A 6,991-nucleotide genomic window follows, 5' to 3' on the forward strand; every position below is an offset into this window, starting at 1 on the left:
TGATTTCTCATGCACATTGCATGGCAGTTCTTGTAGGGTAAGTTGCGCCTAGCTCACAGGTCATGTGTCCTCAGAAATTTTGAGTAGAACTGATTCACATCTAGTCAAGTCCAGCAGCTTCCCTTTAAAATGGGGGAGGGGGGGAGGATAACAAAAAAAAAAAAGGAGTCATGGGGTAACTTGCATTGACATAGGTCATTACGTTAAGGTTTCTCTTCTGCTTGCAGTAGCTGCTTTTTTACCTGACCCTACATGAGCAGTGGACCTTTTTTGCTTGTGGAACCTTAAAGCTAAATTAACTAGCTGCATTTGAGTCCTTCAACAGCAAATTACAAAAACTAGTGTCTGCTTAATCAAAAACATCTTTCCCCAAAATTTCTTTCTCTACCGTGTTCCTAACTTCTTCGAGCAGCTGTAATACAGACATCAGCCCCTGGTGTCAGCGGAATAGCAAGTTCTCCTTCACTGATACCAGGTTTGTAGCAGTCTACCACTAGCCCACACAAACCTGAAATCTGTAGTGATACCAAACTGATGGGGCTAGAAAAGCCTGGAGACAGGTAAAAAACCTGTTGTATAATATCATGTGATATTTCCTACCAGCACAATTACTTGAAATTTATTTCAATTTTAGGAGTTCAGGCTATCTACAGGCTTTGTTCTCTCCAAAGTTTCTGAACTAGTAAGTTTTGAGTTCTTTTATATTCAAGAACCCAAGGTAATTTGATATTCTGAAGCTTAGTAGTTAATGCATGAGACCTGTGCTGGCCTTAATTGGATTTGTGCTTTGTTGTCAAATCTTTTGAGGTGCAGAGGAGAATCTTGCTACTGAGTGTATGTATATGTGTAATGCTTTTACAGTGTCATTTTATTCCTGTGCTTCTGTAACTGTTCTTTACCTCATGCCCCCTCATGTTTGTCTCTTTTAAATTGCCTTTTGTCAAGTATGTCTTATTCTAGCCTTTTCTAGTCTGTCTTTTGCTTACTTCTTGAGACAAAGGGCTGAATAGTCTCAAGTTTTCGTGAGCTAAAGGGAGAGAAATGAGTGAATTGCATATCTGTCTTGGGTTCAGGTTTGGTTTTGTTGTTTTGGGAGTTTTTTATTTCTTCCCAAAGGTCTCAATTCTGCCAAGAGTGAAACAGTAAAAAGCAGACTTTTCTTCTGTGCTGTTTCAACAGCACGGTGCAGACAACTACATTCTTTGAGAGGCTGATCTTCTATAACTCTGACTTCCTGAACAGGTTAGACTGAAGTGTAGTTCCTGTTATGGATTACTGTCATGTTCTTCCATTGCACAGTCCTCTGATCTCAGTGTATCTCACCATCAGATATTTGATCTGATTGCGTAATAGTTTTTTAATGCACTTTCTCTCTTATGAAGTTAAGAAACCAAGGCTTAAGAAAACTGCAAATACAAACTTGTGCATCTGTGTCTGGTTTATGTACTGGTCTAGGAAAAGTGTTTGTTTATGCAAGTTTCCTAAAAAAAAAAATAAAAAAATATTACAATGGAAAGGGGAAGGCCGAGTAGCAGGAAAAATCCACATGCTGAAATAATTAAACGCAAGAATTGCAAAACCACTACGGTGTTTCTTGTACATTTGTTTTGTGTGTTCCTGTGTGTGCTAATACTTCCCAAACCTGCTTACTGAGTTGTCTAGAAAGGAGAGCTTTAATGCTCTCCAGGGTGTCTCATTAGGCTGGCTCAAAAGTAACTGACATGCTAAGCTTAGCCTGGCACCTGTTTGCAGAGCTGTCAGCCTGAGAAAGAAGGAAGATAAGGTTTATTTACTAATCCATATTCAACATACCATGGAATGAAAGCTTGTGGGAATAGGATTGACCACCACTGACAGTAAAGGGCCAGGCTCGCTTTGGGCATTTTGGCATTGCCTACAAATGGTGGGAGCTTACTAGGAGCCAGCCTCCACATTATGCAGTGAGGGAACACAGATTTCGTAGGTGGTGATATGAAAGCTCAGTTGGGAGTCTGTGCGAAAGTCCTGGAGGATGAAATGGCATTAAGTTGGTAAGAGTCCAGAAGCTTTTGGGATACTCAGTTCCTCTGTTTATAAAAAAGATTAACAAAAGCTTTCACTTTGTCGTTATCTTTGTTCACAGAGCTGGAATATTTTCCTTCATAGGAGCATGCAATACATACCTCCCTCTCCACACCTCTGTTTTCCCATCTCCCTCTATCTTCTCTATAATAAACAAAGTTTACATTTTAGCTTAAACCAGCAGTTGGTATGTTTATGCATAGACACCATCATTTCTTCCCTTAAGAGAAAGGTGTTAGCACCTTAAGATCATGTATCGTGCAGGATTAACTTGGACTCACTAGATTACAGCTGTTAAGGGTGGTTATCAGACAGGTCTGAGCATCTTCTAATACTTATCTATGGCTTCTTCCTTTAATGTTACTTCTATTCTGATTTGTAGATTCATTCTATTACTTACACTTTTGTTAAAAAAAAGACACTATTACTGAAACCAACAATTCTATTCTAGAGCCATGGCCCTAGCTTCTCCCCTATTTTTTGCCAGGAAGTTTCAACCATGGTCTGCAATTCTCTCTGGGTGTTACTTCACACACAGGCAGCGTGAGGAGTTGTCCAAGGTCCCTGTTGCTTGTTCAAAACTTAGGGTCCCATGTTGCAGGATCCCGGCCTTAGCCTTGTACCTGCTGTAGCCCCCTGCCAGCACAGCAGCCCTTGGCTCTTTCGTCAGTTGTTCTTGCTGGTGTACCCAGGGCAGCTCTTACTGTATCTCAGTCTTTCGTAAGATACATACTTACTGTATCTCTGCCTGGTCAGAACTTCCCACCACTCTTTGGAAAGCATGTTAGTAACAAGCAACTAGAATGTAAATTCTGCTGAGATTTTTTTACAACCCTTTCCTTTTCCTTTTGGAGACAGGTTAATATTTCAGCTGGGATGGGACACCGGGATTACTCTTTCCCGATTTGCCAGGTCGTGCAGTGGTTGTTCAGCCCAAGGACTGCACAAGCGTCCTCCATAGTCAGGTGCCCGCCCCATCCTTGCCTCACTATCCTTTCCCAAAGAGCCATTTCTCAGTGGGGTTCTGCCAGGTACACCAGACATAGTACACCAGTGCAAGTGTGCTTAATGGACTCGTAAGTGAGAAAGGCCCTCAGCTCCATCAGGTATTGATTAAAACAGTGTTTACTGGAGATAAATCTAGAAGGAAATGGGGAACAGCATAGATAATCTTAGCATAGAAAATCTTAGGATTTTCCTTGAAGAACTCTATTTATCATTTCCACTGCCAAGAAAAAGGATGTTTCAATGAAAACTTGCTGCTCTGCTTCAAGATAAGGGCATGGGCACGGCAGTGGCAGCATCACTCGGATATGGACAGACTCTCCTGTTACAAGCAGGTGGCCAAGCCTGTCTGCATCCACAGTGGGTGGGTGACAGAGGATCACCAACCCCTCCATGCACAACAGCATGCTGGTTGGGACTGCAACTTGATGTGTAACAACTTGGTGTTACCCATGACCACAGTTGCTTCACTATAATGCAAGTTTCCTTCCTCGAACATGAACACACACAGCTGCCGCTTCTACTTCTCAGTTTTAGTGCCCTATGGCTGGGAAGGGAAGGTTGGTTTTCCTTGACTTCCATGTGCTAAGGTTTTACAGAACACACTCAGGCATGGCAAGCACTGTATAAGAAAGTGAAAAGTGCTCCTCAGATGCTCCTTTCATAATTATTTTTCACACTGTTCCAGACTAGCCCTCCCCACACAGACCATGTCAGCCAAGCCATCCATTTTTTATCTCATATTGCTGTGTGCTTCTTAACACAGAGCTTCCCAGAACACAAGATCTGTCTCTCCTGGACTGTATGATGCTGCCTCATCCAGTCCCTGCTCAAAATGTTTTGCTGTCTCCTAAAACAAGATTGCTGCTTTGAAAAGTAGTATCTGTTATCCTAGTTTCCCAAAGCAGAAGAAAGAGATTACTACCAAGGATCATCTTAGCGTACAGGTGTCTGTACTTGCATCATATAAAGGACAAGAAATCCCTCCTGCCACTGTCCTCCCAGTCAAACAGGTAAATGTAAATAGAAATACATAAATAAATATATAAATATCTACACATCCTGATTTTGTCAGCAGTTTGAGTTTTAGCTTCCTGGTTGGTACACACCCTGCTAAAGTTAGGTTCCCTTATGGCATAGTCTGTACCACTTGAGGCTTCTGCCCTCCTGTCCAGCCAGCCATGTTCCCCAGAAAGGAGTTTCATTAATTTGAACTTCACGTGTTATTTTCTTATCCTTTTTTGAACCAAGAAGTATGCGAACACTGCGACCCACGCAAGCTTTTCGTGCTTCTCTCCATCCCAGCGACTGCAGATTGGAGTTGCAGCTCATGGAAAATTTCTGAGGGAGTGTAATGAATGGGAACCCAGCTGAGAGTTGACCCCCTCTCATGACTGAGACACATAAGAAAGAATGGGAGTGTTTGGTCAAAGTGTATTCGGTAGAGTATGTATGTTTCTGTTCATCATGACTGTCGGAAAAAGGCAGGAAAACAGAGGTGTGCAGCTGTTCTATGACCTTCATATATGGCTACACCGGGGCACCTGGACAACGCTGTCAGTGTGGACAAAAGTGAAATCATTAGAAAGCACATGGCCCCACGAGCAAACAATTACAGATCTGGCATAAAGCCAGTTGTTTTTTAAGGGTATAAGAGCAGGACCATCTTGTGGCCAAATCCAAAGCCTCACCTATGGGTGGACGCAACACATAGGAATTTTCCCAACTAGCTGAAACGCCTGGCACTGGCTGCAACAGGGCTTCCCAGCTTGAAGTGTGGGTCTGGATGATGATTTGGTGGTATTTGGTGATGTATTTCTTCTCAATGATTTGATGCGTTGCTAATTTTCCTCTATACTTTACTCTCTATATATAGATCTCTGATTTGCTTCATTGCACTTATTTACTGTATATAGAGATATATACCCAATCCGCATTAGTGTGCTTTTTTCCTTTAGTGTGCTTGTTTAATAAACTGTTGCATATTATACAGCTAGTGTGTGGTCATTTTGTGGTGTACCCTGCCTGTCAGCAGAACAGGGAGGAATACAGGGCACAAGGGAGGAGTGTGTGAAATCAGGTCCCAAAATCACCTGAATCTCTATTGAACCTTTTTCTCCGCTTTATCAAGTTGGACATTTTCAGAAGCATTTAGACCTTAAACTGGTTAGATGTCCTTTCATTATACTTAGAACTGCAAATACAGTAGATGGAAAGAAATTAATAAAACAGATGATCGTTGAGGCTGTGACTGATCAACAACCCCAAGGATATAAAGATTTTCTAACCAAATAAAGGCATGAAAATTGTATGCAGTAAAATCACCAGCTTCAGGGAAACAGAGATGAGAATATTATAACCTGATAAGAACCAAATTAAAACTCATACACATAATGTTGTCAGCATTAGATCAATGTTAATAAGAAGCAGTCAAAAAAAAAAAGTCACAATTCTATATGCATCTATACTTTTAAGCACCCTGTTTTTGCAGAATGAACTATCAATTACTCCAAGGTAAGAATATATGTAAAAGCAAGCAACTGTAATGAAAGGGAAGACCTTGAAAGAAAAGGAACAAGATAATATCAGAGCTCCCAGGACTGCACACACAATTGTCCTGTTTTTAATGTTAAATTACATGACAACCTAACGAAGCTGCCTACATTGACAATGTAGGTGGAGCTGTCTTTAAGCCATATACAGTTTGCAAGGAAAACTTTTTCCCCACACCACTACTACTTCAGAATCAGGTACGCAACACTGATTGCTCTGTTACCCTCTACTGTGCTGCTACAGGTGCAAACGTGGTCTCACTATCATTAAAAGCGGGTTGTACTTCGGAATACGGTCTAGGATTTTGCAAACTGCATTTAGTTGTTCTGGGTACTTGCATTTTGAGGATTGGATGTTGAATTTGGATGTAACAATAGCAAAGTGCTTATATCGATTTGGTTGAATATAATGAAGCAGCAGAGATTTCTGTCATTAGAGTGTAAGAGAAAATAAGAGCTGCAGAAGACAGCAGCAGGCATGTAAAATCTCTTGAAGATAATGTTCAGTAGAGAACAGATACTTCTCCTGGCCAGGTCTAGTGCTCAATTACTTAATACAGATTAACTACAACTAATATTATTTTTAATTACTAATAACACATCTCATTGCAGTTAAAAAGTCATGATTGCATAGTCTCAAAGATCTTCTACTTTGATAAGTTCCTTTTTTTTTCCTGTCTAGGCATAGAACTGTTTACCTGTTTCCAAAGTAGTCTACAGGGAAATGCAGGTGGCCTTAATCCAGGTGTTTAATTGAATGCTATTAATCAATTCAACCAAGCAACTAAATAGCTGTGAGAAAGGAAGTTCAATCTGCCACATAGAGTGTGGTGGTCAAGCCAGGTGCCTGCAGCTCTTGGAGTTTATTTGGTTTGGATTTGTATACTTAAATTCCCCACCACATAAATGGAATATAATGATATAGAATAGAATGATTCAGTTGGAAGGGACCTACAGCAATTATCTGTCTCACACTGGTAATGTAAAGATTTAGGCTGTTTCATGAGTCTTGATTTAAAGCACAGTGCTGACCTTAATAGAAAAGCTGGTAAGAAAATGAGTTGTAAGGACCTTGGTTGTTTAGCTCCTTAAGGGTGCTCTCTCACGTACTCTCGTTGTTGGTAACATGCATGTTAAAGCTTATTATCTAGAAATCAGTACAAGGAGAAAAAGAGAAGAAACATGAAACTTTTTTTAAGTGGAATTAAAAAACGGAAGGAGAAGAAAGTGTACTCAGCAGGAAATTTGAAATAGAGTAGAAGAACTCTTCAGCTTTCCTCTTTCCACCCACCCTTAGGACTTCTGTTCTGCTCACACCTCTAAGAGTCATCACTGAGATGCGCTTTTTTTTTTCTGAAAAAGAGGAAGGAAAA

Source organism: Strigops habroptila, chromosome 9 (genome assembly GCF_004027225.2).
Source record: "Strigops habroptila isolate Jane chromosome 9, bStrHab1.2.pri, whole genome shotgun sequence".
In the NCBI taxonomy this organism is placed as follows: Eukaryota; Metazoa; Chordata; class Aves; order Psittaciformes; family Psittacidae; genus Strigops; species Strigops habroptila.